Raw genomic sequence first — 14878 nt, forward strand, 5'->3', positions numbered from 1 at the left:
AACGTGATTAATGTTATGATACAGAATTTTGTTCCTTTCCATCATTCATCCTTTTTCCTTCGTCTTGAGTAAATCTCTATGATTCTGGCCATCTCATTACCATCTCCTAAGAAGCCAGAGTTCAATTAGCTATAGCTACATCCCTGTGTCTTCCAGGAATGATACTATCGCACATTTCTATAGTATCTATGCTCTCCGTTGGTCTTCCTTGTCAGGCAGTCCTATATATACTTTCAGGAATCACAGAAAGCGATGAGGCATTTGAATAAACTACTCTTCAAATGGTAGACGCTAGTGTCCATCCTACACTCTTAGTTGTTTGTAGTTATCACAAATATGTCACATATAGACAGTATAAAGCTTTCTAAAAGGAAAACTAGCAATTCAGGTGAAGTTCATTCAGTATGATGAAGAAGGCAAGTTTAAAACTTTGTTCTCACTTCCCTGTGTCTTCTGTGCTCCATCAGTGACATAGATACTGACCTCAGTGTGCAAGTAACTATTGCACACTACTACCTTTCGTCCACCTTGCAATGATAATGGAGCATTTATTAGTAACACATGCTCAGATTTATTTAGGAAGTAATTTCATACCTCCCAAATTAAATATTCATACTTCAATGTCATTGTTAATCTGATTCATATAAGAAGACATCAGTATACTTTGGAGAGATGTGATAGTTCTCATTAGAATGAAAACTAAAGTGAAGTAAGGCTATGTGTTGAGGTGATGTGGAAAAAGTTGGAGAGAGAGAGATGGATATGATCATGTTACATTGTGAATGTGTAAGTCATGGCTTTTAGCTTGATGTTTTTGTGGAAGTCCTCACATTGGGAGCCAGTGCTTCTCTGGCTCTTTTGCCTGTTCTTGAGACTTTTTCTCCTATTTTGTTGCCAAGGGCAGCCTTCATTAAGAGAGATTGGTCTTATCTGTATCTTGTTTTGCCCTGTTTGTTTCTTGGAGGATTGTCTTTTCTGAAGAGGGAATAGATATGAGTGAAAGGAGAGGGACGAAAGAGTTGGAAGAAGTAGAGAGAGGAAAAACTGTGGTCAGGGACATATGATAAAAGATTTTATTTTCAATAAATACAAAAAATTCTCAAAGAAAAAACTGAAATAATGTAGTATTTTTTTAAATCTTGTTAATTCAAATATTCAATCATAAACTTCCAAAAAAATTATAAGAACTCTCTTTCACACACACACACACACACACACACACACACAGACACAGACACACACACAATCATACTTGACTGAGTCTGTGTATACATTGTAATGGTCTGTGTAAAAGGAGGTTTGTTTGATTCATTTGTTCCCAAGTGTTCCTTTTTCTTTAGATGTAAAACACAAAAATACACAAAAGTTATAAGATTATACAAGAGAATGAGTAGATCATTATCCTTAATGCCTGAGTTGCTAATTATGCTTCTCTGATTTTTAACATCTTGTTATTTTTCTTGAATCAGTTTCCACTTTCCGGAAGGACCAGCTTGAAGCACTAATTGTTACATATACATAGTGTACATTTCTATTCTAACTCTTATTTAATTAAAAATAATATGGCCAGTAAAACAGAAACCCATAATGTGATTAGCATGAATTAGTAGCATATAACTACAGGTCCATGCTGAGATAGCTTGTGCATGTACTGTATGCTGAAGTTATATATTGAATTAGTGCTAAAGTGAAATTTTAAAGCTTCACCAGCATATTCATTAGCATTATTTGGTAAAGTATTAGATATTTATTTATTATTTATGCATTTGTTTATTGCCTTTGTAATACAGACCTAGGTTTTCTGACATCCAGAGTAAGGGTTATATCACTGATTGGAATCCTTGCCCTTTCTTTCTCTTTATATTTTGTGACAAGGTCTCACTAAGTTGCTTAGGATAGACTTTTTCTTACTCTGTTGTTCAGACAGTCCTTGGATTTGGGATGTTTTTCCCTCAACTTCCCAATTATCAGGATCAAAACCTCTGTCACACCCCAACCACAGTAAATTTCCATGTATGTGTTAACAGAGGTTTATTTAATTCTAAGTAACTTTAACTGTATAAACGTATTGAAACTCATGGAACACATTCGTGGTCATAAGTATCAACAGATAACTAGGCTCTGTTAAACTCTCAGTTTAATTAGGAAGTAATAGTGATGAGTTTCCGTTTATCCAGACTGCATCCCACACCGTTTTGACTCCCTCCTACATTGCAGTCATTGGTTACAGAATAAAAGAGTTGATAAAATCAAGGAAAAGAAATCCATATAGCAAATAGATTATACTGGGAACTACACAAGTCTAAATGTTCTCACCCTGTGTATGTCATGATGATCAAGCAATGTTTAGTTATAGCAACTATAGAGAAGGAACAAGAGGAGCAGGAGACTGGGGAAGTTTCAAAGATTCTGCTAGAGGGCATTAGAAAACAGAAGGGGTGAGAGGAGGCAGACTGGAAGAAAGGAAGTTAGACTGGGAAGAAAGACAGGTAGAAATCATCATAATAATCTTGCCAGGAGCTGCTCCCTTGGTGTCTTTAGAACGGATTAAGAAATGGAGATAATCTCGATATTGTTAAGGGCAGATGTTGTAACTTAGGAGAGATGAGGTGCCATTGGGGTTCAAACTGAAGCTGGGAAGTGGAATCTGAGTAGAGACAGGCCTATGGTCATGTCTTACTTCTTTACTAAGCCTAGCATCAGAGAAGATAGTTGTTATAGATAACATCAATACTGTATTTCAAGAGAGGGTTTCCACAGTATTTCTTCATATGAAAATAATTATTCCTTTCAAAAGTAGGAAAATTGGTAACTAATTTAAGTTATTGATGAATGATTTAAGACAAATTGAGTTTTTCCATTTGAGTAATTATATGGTTTTGATAGAATAAATTAGCAATGAACAGCTTTAATATACTATCTTTAAAATATCAATTGTAGCAGTACAGGTTGTAATGTTTCAAAACAGCATATGTAATGGGGACTATATGATAGATTGAAGCAGCCAGCAATTGTGGTTGTAAAATTAACTTTATCTGTGGTTCATCACATATGAATGCCAAGCCAGAGAGTGAATTACTGAATTATAAATCTGTTTTGAGAAGTAGGTTGACAAAAAGAACTGGTCCAGGCACTGGAATTCTTGTATCAGTTTTTTTTTAATGATCTAATTGTATTAGTTAGTTGATAATTCAATCTACTGTTTATTTAGCTGCCGTCAAGTAATGCTATGACTTCTATAGACACAGAGGTATTAACTTTCTGTGGTTTGTTGAAATATATTCTTTTTTTTCGTTATAATGTTTAATTTTACTTCAAATACAGTATAGGAAGATTTTAATTTTTATCTTATTTGTGAGCATACAACAGATATTTTCACAATATCATTAAGAAGACAATATTACATTCAACACTATATTTGAATAAATTACCCTTTTATTAAAAAAAATAATTACAGGATTTCATAGAAAAAATTCCCAGGTGCAGTTCCAGACCACTGAAATAATGTGACTACCACAAAACATATAAATATTATTGCTTCCAATAATGTATAGTATTTATATTTACATTATTGTATAATTTTGAAAATGTTCAATTGTATTATGTCCACAAAACAACAAATGTGCACTATATATTTTTTTTAAAAAAATGTAGAACTTGTTATTGCATTGCAAATCTAAATCCCAGAAGTTTGGAAAGTGATACGGTAGGTTGGTAGCCTTCTTCCAATTTGGATGACATAGTGAGCAGCTGGCTAGCCAGAGATGAATAGCAAGACCTTTATTACAAACATAAGCAAAACAAGTTGATGTTCTCCTGAATCTTTACATTCTAACATTGCTGACTGATCAGTGTAGTAGCTGTTGAAGGTATGAGTAGCTTTAGCAAGACCTTAAAATTTGACAAGACTGAAGTTTGCTGCTGTAGCAGAGCTTACTGCTTAATCGCAGTTTGCTGGCTGTGGACCTTCTATTAGTACCAGAGCCAACCTTTGAAACTCAGACAGTGCTTTATCCACTAAGTTGACATCATATTCATAAACTTATTTTCATAAGACAATAACCACAGCAACTTCTTGTCTCATGATCTGTCTCCTGTGCTTATCCATAAAATTCAATCTTCTGTCAAGTTAACTCTGTCCAGATATTACAGCAACTCATCCACATTTTCAAGATTGTCCATTGCTTCTAGCTCTTTTACTGCTCCACACACATCTGAAGTAACGTCACCTTTACAAACACCGGACTCCTCAACATTATCTATCAGAGTTGTAATCAACTTCCTTCATGATCTTATTTATGTTAATACTGTGACTTTCCACCAATCATAAATGTTCTTAATGGAATTTATAACAGCGAATCTTTAGCAAAAATTTTTCTTTCTTTATTATTTTTATTAATATTTCCTTCAATATTCCTTGTATAGATCACCAGAAGAATCTTTCTGTATGAAAGAAATAACATTATGGAATGTATTTCTCCAATATTAAGATTTGGACATAAATTACTCTGAACCTTTAGATGCAGAATAGATGTGATGTTATCAAACATGAATCTATAATGTCATTAAACTGCTCTTCAGTGACAAAGACTATTGCCAGTGAGGAATAGCATTTTGTAATAAATTGTTTCTTTTTTGGTATGTGTGCAGGTATCAATGCTGGGCTTAAATATTACATAATATATGCCACAAACAATTGTTTTGTCACCCTATTTTTGTTGTAATTTGAGAGCAAAACCAGAGTAGAAAGATGTATGATAATTAAATGACCTCATGCAGATTTTCACAAATGTGAATTAACATCAGTCTTAACTTAGTTACTAGTTATATTAGCACTAGACATATGAAATAGCTTGACCTTTGAAGTTTTGAAGCCAGTTATTGACATTGGTTTCTAGCTATAAAATTTTTAGGCTTCATCTTATTTGAATTGCAAGCTGTTGGCATATATTGGAAATTAGTTGTTAGTGTAGTCAGCTTCCTTGACTGTTTCAGCTGAGATTTTCTGAATAAATTGCTACATATTTTATATCATTATTTGTTGTTATTTGTTAAGATCTGTTATTCACATACATACAAAGAAACAACTCTTTACAAAATACTATATTTCATTTCCGATTATCTTGGTCACTGACAATCAAAGAGATTATTGCTGTTAATAATATAACACTTATTCTACATCCCAGGGTTCAAAGAGTAAGCCATAAATTTATACTTTTGAAATAGAAAAGGCTCATTTTGTGTACTACAGGAATCAACCAGTTCTAGATGCAAATTTTCTTCTGAAGCTTTCTCATGTTGCCTGCCTCAATAGAGTGGAATGGTGATTGGGGAATTGTTCTAGGTTATAGTATTATTTAAAGAAATTTCATGCCTGGAATGATATTCTGTCCAGTCTACTCCATATAAGCAGAACAACTGTTTTGCTTTCTTATCAGTTATGCTCTCAATGGAGCAGTGCTTAATTTCTTTCTAGAACTTTCTCTTTGTACTGATAACTTGGCTAAGTGATTGGTACAACAGGTCTTGCTTTCAGTCTACTTAAGCTTTCAGTGAAAGTCTCTTCCTTACTGAACTTGTTTCTAGCTTTGAAACAAGGTGCATGTACTTGAGGTGCATACTTCTTAAGATTATACACAGCCAGCCCATTTTCTTTACTACCCTGTCTCAAAAGTGGAGCATGGGAGAGAGGGAGGAGAAAGAAATGTGGAAACAGGTGGAAATCACATTTTCTTTAATGTTTGCTATCCATGCCATGACATCTCAAAATAGTTACAGTTATAACAGTAAAGGTCAGTGATCACAGATCCCCAAACATAGATTATAAGAATTCAAAATACTGTGAGAATTACGAAATTGAGTGAGACACGATGTGAGTTTATGGTGTTGGACAAATATGGTTTTGACAGACAAACAAAACACCCAAACAAAACAGCAAATATTTATAAAATACAACCAAAACAGAAAAACACAAGGATATATCAGAGAATATGACCACTTTATCTTATATACTCAGATTAATGATCTGCAAGGGATGGTGAACAATATACTACATCTAATTTTTGAGTTAGCCATCAAGCTAGGTTGTTAATTATTGAGAGTACTTGGCTAAGACAAAGTATGGAAGGGGACATAAATGTGGACATAACCAGCTACAAATAAGCACCAGTAACTAAACAAGCATAAATGGAGATTTGCATAGTCTGGAAGTCCGTCTATATTTTCAGAAGAATACTTTGTGAAATATGGTTCCAGAGGATGTTAAATATGAAATATAAAGTTGAACTCTGCATACTGAGATTCTTTAATCTCTTGGTTACACATTGAAAGTGAGTATATTTGTCTATGGTTGGGAATATGTGCAAGTGCTACTTAAGATTGTATATTCTGACATAAGTATAGCTCAGAAAAACAGGAACAAGGAAGCAAGTTACAAGTATTAGTCATCTATCACTAAATATTTTTCTCTTATACTTCATGTTACCTGAAGTAAAGCATTTTTCCACTCCATTTAATTTTTTGTAAAAGGTAATTTTGAATGTACTGCTTGTGACATCAGGCTATAAGCAGGACATGTGGCCTTTTGAAGATTTAAAAATAAATGAAATTATTACCTGTGTTCCTTTTGTATATATTTTTAGGAGAGAATAAATTTTGTTAGTACATTATATTAAGCTCCTGTAGTACAGATTTTCTACAAACCATAATTTAACTGGACTGTATAAAAGGGTCTGAACATGGACCACTACAATCCATTTTCCTACATTTGGCTCAGACTGAGTTAGTATCCCAGTATATTATTATGAAAAATGACGATGGACATGGATCTTAACATCAAAATAAGCACAAATCTTGGTTTCACTCATCCTACTTGTACAATTTGGAACGAATTATTTAATTTAAGGCATTATCTTGTGGAACAATGACAGAGATAGGATATATTTTGTAGAATGATTGTAAAGATTAAATTTGACAGGCCAAATACATTTTGTAGTCCTCAGCAGATGCTGCAATTATTTTTGCATTTTAGAAGCTTTCTCAACACTAAATCATTTGATTCTCATGGGAAGATTATTTTCCTGATTATTTACCTTGTTTTGGTTACGGGTATACAATCAGACTGGTAATTAAATATCTGTAACATGTCTAATCTTCTCCTTTCTTTTTTGTATCTAAGCCACAGATACATGAAAGTACTTTCCCTCTAGTATCTCATTAATCTCTGATTTTAAACCATGCCTCTCCATCTTCTGCTGTACTCAATAAGCCACATTGGTCTAAATGAGAATGAGGAGGAAAATATGATTGCTAGTATTTGTTTTACAAAATCCATTAGCAATTCAAACAACACTAATTTATTTGGCTCATTTTTATACTGAGGTACGATGTGATCTGACTTTGCAAATGTCATCACTGCCAAGGACGCCATTCATCATTTCATTCCACATACAGTACCAACTCTGCCTTTCATGGATTTAAGGGTTCCAGTTTGCCATAGAAACACCAGTATTTTAGAACATGCATGGCAATTGCAATCATGCAATAATTATTGATAAAAGAGTCAGAATATGAGGGATTTTTCTATGTTTAGATGAATAAAAATCCCTTTTCTGTTTATATTACTATAAAATTCCCAAGATAAATAATCAAATGCCTTTCACTGTATAGAGTTCACCAAGAAACTATGTGGCGTTTTACCATAGAAGAGCTATCATTGATGGGAAGCTGGGCTCAAGGGCTCAGGAGTGAGTGGGCATTCATGTTATATTAAAATTAGAACAGGAGATAAGGTCATATCTTAATGAACGTGAGACAAACGAAAAAGCCACCAATTCAATGGAGTTTATCAAAATCCTTTTAGAGGCTGGAGAAGTGTCTCCATGGTTAATAGCACTTGATCCTCACATAGAGGGTTAAGTTCATGTCGCAGCACCTACATTTTGGCTCTCAACTGCTTGTAACTCCAGTTCTAAAGTATCCAATGCACACTGAGCTAGGACTATGTGTTGGGCATATACACACATGTATGGAAAATATGCATTTGTAAATAAATCTAAAGAATAGATCAAAATCATATCAATATCAACAATATTTAGCATATTAGTGTTATGAACTTAATTACTACAGATAAATGAGCATTTTCTGACCTGGAGTCTGTTGATAAACACAATTGGAGTAAGAGATTCATGATTCCTATTGAAAACGAACATCCTGGGGGTGGCATATATTACAATTCTGTATGCCCATCACACTCACATCACAATTGTCATCCCATCATGTAATGCATTACTGTTTCTACTTTCCTGCTGACAATGAATAATGTTAGTTATTATTTATTTCATATTCTTTTAGTTTCCACTCTATGAAGAATTACTATATCCTAAAAGGTAAAAAGCAAAAATGACCTTCTTCTGATAGGCCTCCAAATGGAGCAATGGGTGTTTTCTGAACAGAAGGACTCCTGTGTCCTCCCAAGCATAATGAGTCAAATGCACATTCAACTCCAATAAGGTAGTAGCAGGCAGTCTTTTCTAATTCAGACATGAGGGTGTGTGGAAAGGAAAACTAATTGATCAGTGCAAGTGTCAGAAACAAAAACTGAAATCACCAGCATGCTTGCCTTTTCTACATTGTTTAATACTAATTACTTCCTAGGAAAAATAAAAGCATATTATTTTAAAAAGCATAACAGTTTTACCTTCATTATCTTAACATATTATAAATAGAAAAGAACCCAGATAGTTTCAGTTGAAAGTAAAATTATTAAAAGCAAGTATTGAAATAAAAGCCACATTACTTTCCTGGAGAGTTTCCAGTATGTCTTCATATATATATGAATTATGAAGATTTTTTTGATTCTTTAAATTAACTTTGGCACATCATAATGGCAACATTTGTAATTCTTAAGTCAGCTTTAAAAAAATTAAACCATTCTGAAAAAGAAAACTCACTTCCTTCAGACCTGCTTTAGTAATTATTGAACCAAAATTTCCCCGAGAGACAGAAGGAACTCAGCCATACGGTAGTGACAAGAATAGATTTCTCTTTCTTCCAGATCTAACCACAAATAGCAGTGAGGGTGCATTCATAGAAAAAGTAAGAGGAAATATGAACAGATGTAGGAATATTTACAGAGAGGACATCATTTTTAGTACAAAAATAGTATAAATAAGGCAAGAAAAATCCCAAAGTGAAGAACAACTCCTGAGAGGAAAAGTGACTTCTTGCTTCCTTTCAGTTCAAAGCTCCCCAGTGTACAGCCAGATGAAAATATTTAGTTTATATTTATTTTATTAGTTTATATTTATTTTAATTTTCTTGTTTTTTCCAGACAGACAGATTGTGTGTGTGTGTGTGTGTGTGTGTGTGTGTGTGTGTGTGAAGCCTTGGCTATCCTGGAACTCACTTTGTAGATAAGGCTGGCCCCAAACTCACAGGGATAAACCTTCCTCTAACTTCAGAGTGCTGGGATTAAAAGGTGTCCCACTACCATCTGGCAATTTTTTTAATTTTTCTTTTTATTAAATACTTTCTGATTCTTGTGATCTGTCAAGATTAAGTATGGTTTACAAAAAAAAAATCCAAACAATGAGTTCGGAGAACTTGCATGGGAAATTTCACTCTGAGCTTACACCATTTCATGTACTTGATGGTGTCAGAGAGATGCAGACCTGCAGAAGATGACTGGAAGGACAATGGCTATCAGCCAATAGGTGAATAGCAGGCTAACACAAAAGCAGAAAAGCAAATAGAGAAATCTATCAAGTTAAATGAATATGTAAGTCATGTGTCTGAGCTTGCTTTGCTCTTCAGTTCCAGTTGGAACATACATGATAATCTATTCAGGTTTGATATTAAGACACTCCAAAGCACCTACAATGGGGAAAATGGTTTTTCATTCAGAAAACATGAAAATTAAAATCATTAGTAGTTATTTTCAGAGTGACAGTTATTAAGCTGAGAAAACTAGTAATTTTGTTTCTTGCTGACACATATTCCAAAAATCTATAATTTAATTTTCTATGCCTCAGTTACTTCCCAGAATCAGCACATAACTTCAATGGTGAAATTCCTAAATAAGAGTTCTGGAAAATGGTCCCTTTAAGGACAGGATTTTTCGCAAGCTGATCATGTACTTCCACTTACCCACAATCCTCTAACACCATGCATGTTCCATGTAGTATGATGACTATAAGAGACTGTCCTTCTACTCCAAATATCAGCTCCAATTAGATAACTTACATGGTCAAAATAGGCATTTGCCATGAAGGCCTTAAACAGCAAAAGTCTGATCTATTAGGAAAAAAAATCTATGAAAAAGAGTGTTCATAAGGAGCCTCAGACTCAATTGTAATTCTTGACAATTTCCTTTGTCTCAGAAAATGTCACTCAAAACTAGCTATTCTCCAAAGGCACTAGTAAACCTTTCATCTACCTCTTTGTATCAGGGCCTCCAATAGCATTTGATTGGGTTTTTTCCCCTGTATATATCAATCATAGGCAGAGTGTCAAAGTATATGATTCCAGAGGATCAAGAAATAACTACCAGAGTGGACCCTTCCTGGGTGATAATGATTAGACAATGTTTAATGTTTTACTGGTGTATATGATGAAAATAACTATAATAAAGATGAGACAAAGGAGAAGGAAAAGCAAAAGGGTAGGAAAGGGATAGGAAGGATGTAGAGGAAGGGGGAACACATACCACCAGTTCTGTTCTTGTGCTAATGTGCTTCTTGGGTCTTCATGATGATTGCTCCTCTAATCTGTCTCTTCAGGGTGTCAAAGAGTGTTTCATGCATGTCTTTCTTAGGATTTTACTGCTTTGAAGAGACAACATGACCAAGAACACTTATAAAGGACAACAATTAATTGGTGGTATCTCATAGTCGCAGAGGTTCAGTCCATTATCATCATGGCAGGAATCACAACAGTGTTCAGGCAGGCATGGCACTGAAAGAGCTGAGAATTCTACCTCTTGTTCCACAGACAGCTAAGAGAAGACCAGCTCTCATGTGATTGGAAGGAAGATCACATTGCCCACCCCCACAGTGACACACTTCCTCCAATAAGGTTACACCTACTCCAACAAGGCCATTCCTCTTAATATTGACACTCTCTGGGCCAAGTATATTCAAAAAACCACAGTGGATATCTGTGGTCCTGTGAGGGAACCTATGAGGTCAGACACTAGTACTATACTCTCTGTTAGAGTTTTCCCCAACTGCCATGGAATGCCCTTAATGAAACAGTAATACTTATTAAGCTTGATATTCTTTATGTTAGTTTGATTTTTATCTTCTGTTGGTCAAATGTAGAAAATGCACATGCAGGATATCCCAGTACGCTGTACTTTGTAAACACTTCTGTGATAATTTTGACTACACACTGAACTAGCTACTTTTTTGTTGGTTTCCCTTATGGAATGAACATTAGCTTGACTTGAAAAGACAACCAGCAGGAGGATGATATCTTTTCAGACTCAGATACTTGTGAGACATTTATCAAAAGTGTAAAACTTGAATGAGTCACTTGAGAAAAAATATTTTCTACAGAAAATTAAATTCAAGCTTCTAAGCTAAAATTAGAAATTTGATAAACTTGCAGATTTGACTGGGACTTTGACAGCTTTCCAACATTAAGAGTAATTTCGATGGGTTTGCTGGTAATAGTAACAAATGGTTTTTTCTATAATGATACATGTCAACAGTTGGAAGTTCTGACTAAAACAGTATACTATTCCAAATTACCATCGACCGATGTGACAAAATCATAAATGATTCATTCAAAGTAGAAGATGGGCCAGATGAATCGTTTTTATAAGATAGTACAGAATGTTTATTAATATCATGTTAGATTCTACATTACAACTAACTGTCAAGAAACTAGTTGTTGGGATTTGGTATAGTGTTAAAGGGATATTTCTACAATTATCTGAAAAAGTCTATCAAAATTTGCCTTTGACCTCTGTAAGTGTTAGAGCTTTGAGGGGAATGTCTTCTCCAATGCAAATGTTCCAGTTCTGAATGGCAATATAAGTGTCTGATGGAGGGCAGGTTCCAAACTCAAGTGTTACTACTCTACTCTAGGCACAGGTGAGGTGTGGGTGTGTAGGAGAGATGTTAGCACTTAAGAGAAAAGTATCTGACAGTCTGGTCTTGACCTTGAGCTTTTCATTCTGAAAGGATGGAGGTTGGGCACCTACTACTAGAGGGGTGGGTCCAGTCTTGAAGACCATTAGAATGTTCTGTTGGCAGATTCATGTGGTTGGAGATCCTCACGGGTGGAGTTAGCTATTCACATGCCTGTGGACTATTCACAGGAAATGCAACCAAAACTACCTATGAGAAGTATATAAATTAAGAAATCATCTTAAAACCAGCTTATTTTAAATCAAATCACACATTTAAGAAGTTTTTACAAATATATGAAATCACCACTATTATCCCTGCTATTTTTGTTGGAATAGCACATTATTCTTGAAATGCTCATTTTGTAGGTCAGTTACCTTAAGAGAATTCTTTGGAGTCCTCAGTAATAGCCAACAGATTTAGATCCTCTGTTGACATTATCATGTAATTCTCCTTTTAATGATTTTAGAATAGTCTCCACCAAGTCAGATAACTGATGAAGCTTAAGTAGGCCAAAATTTCCATTTAAAAAGAAGTGAAAAGGGAAGAGAACTCAAGAGGAATAGTCAAAGGCACTAAGTTGCTATGTGTAGTTCTGTGCTCCAAGGCATCTGTATAGTCCCGGGAAGAATTGGGTATGACCCTGTAATAACTGTTTTCTGAATCTTTGTTTACATACCACTCTCTTGGTTTCTAAGGGTGCCCACTCTGGGGACTGGCAGACCAGTGCAAAACCAAAACTAAACCAAAACAAACAACAACAAGCCATCATTTTTTCTTCTTTTCAACAGTAAAACCTAAACCGCGTTTTAGCTGAAATACATTATGATTGCTACAATCAAATTAGAATCACAAGTCACATAATTTTGAATATATTCATGAGTTTTACATTACAGAAGGTTTATTCACAATTGTTAACATTAAAATTTGGCACAGGAAAAATTTTTATTAGGTTTACTGCAGAAAAATAGCCAATTCTGTTATCTAGTAACACACAACTCTCTCCAAATTTTATCTTAAAATATTTTATGTGTGAAATACTATATAAAGTATATGTACAGTGTAATACATGACAGTAATATGATCTGACCTCCCTTTCCTGTAATGAAAGTGGGTTCATTAATTCACTTGAAAACATTTCACATGTTTTACTAGGACTTGAATAGCTATTGCTCACTTAGCTAGAACACAGACAACATTTATCATTAATTAATAATTCCATCCCATTCTTACTAAAGTCGGTTTAGATAACAAGAGTTATAATCTAGAATTTCAAGATCACACCGAAATGAAATTTTCATAAAACTACTATGGAGCTTAGAAGGAGAAATTTCATTTGCTTTTAAATATTTGCCTGGAGTTTTAGTCATTAACTTTTATGACTCTTTTTCTCTTTGTAAAAGTTCTATATACCTTGCCACAGTAGAGTTTAAAATAACTCTTCACTCTAAAAATACAACATGCCATTTTGAAAACCTTTAGAAAATACAGAAAAATTTAAAGGTGAAAATAAAAACCACCTGCAGTTCTATCACACAAAGTTAACCTTGGCAATTGTCTTGTCTTCAGTTCACAGATTTAAGATGTAGGCATGGCTTTTCAGATACTCCTCTAAAACTTTTTGCTTTAATGGTGAGGGCAAAAAGAACAATGAATTTGAGTGTTATCTATATAGATGACCCAATCATCCTAACAGTATAAAATAGTAATCCAAGTCAAACAAAAACTACAACAACAATGGCTAGTAGGTATTTGAAATTATTCAGATGGGCTGTATTTCTTTCATTTTTATGCATGTATTTTAGTTGCTATTCTATTTGAGAATAGCTAATAAAATATAGTGATTTAAGACAAGGAAAAAAATTGTTACCTCTTCTGATTTTGTAGGGTCTCCCCTTTTGGGGGTTCATTTAAGATTGTCTTATTTGGTTGCTGGCTTACACCCCAGGAAATGGGGATCCCTGGTGTGGGAGATACTCTCTCAGATGTGAAGGGGAAGTGGAATAGGGTGAAAACCTCTGGATGGGGGAACTAGAGGAGAGTAACATTGGGTATATAAATAAATAAAGTAATAAACTAAAAAAAAAAAAAAAAGATGGTCTTCTTAACAATCTGACAATTGAGTTTGGGACAGTGACCTGGGCTTCCATTCTTCTCCATGGTTTCTGTCACTTTCCAATTGGACTCAAATTAACAGAGGAACACTGCACAACCTTCTGAGCAAAGCATAATACAAGGCCACAGTAGTACTGAACACAGTGTTAAGAGCCACTCAGTTCCAGGTGGGAGGAACATCAATTAATTTGTTCTGATATTTAACCTGAAATGGATTTCTCTAGTATATGAACTATTTACTGTTTGAGAAAATGTCTATCAGATTTTGGGGGAACACCCATCATATCTTAATTTAAAAGATGAAATACAGATAAATACATTTGAGAGTTAGAACAGTAACTCTGTTGTAAATGATAGAGCCTAGCATTGACTGCCTCCAAGAGGCTCAAAAAGCAGCTGAGTCAGATGCAGATACTTCAATCCAAAGGACAGAAGCTGGGGGAGGAAGGGACCCTGGGGTTGAATTAGGGAAAAGCTTTAAGAAGCTGAGAGGGAGAGCTATCCTATAGTAAGACCATCAGTCTCAACTATCCTGGACTTCTGAGATCTCTTAGACACTGAGCCGCCAACCAGGCAGCATGCACCAGCAGATATTAGGTCCTTGACATATATACAGCAAAGGCTGCCTGATC

At 34.6% G+C, this 14878-nt stretch overlaps 1 protein-coding gene across 1 annotated transcript in view; it reads left to right on the top strand.

Annotated features, from left to right (window-relative positions):
* Window positions 1-14878, top strand: part of LOC114636917 (netrin receptor DCC-like) — a gene marked incomplete at its 3' end in the record, with an annotated part of 424348 nt that overhangs the window by 129798 nt on the left and 279672 nt on the right. The window lies entirely within an intron of this gene.

The sequence above is a fragment of the Grammomys surdaster genome, unplaced genomic scaffold (assembly GCF_004785775.1).
Source record: "Grammomys surdaster isolate TR1022 unplaced genomic scaffold, NIH_TR_1.0 125059, whole genome shotgun sequence".
Lineage (NCBI taxonomy): Eukaryota > Metazoa > Chordata > Mammalia > Rodentia > Muridae > Grammomys > Grammomys surdaster.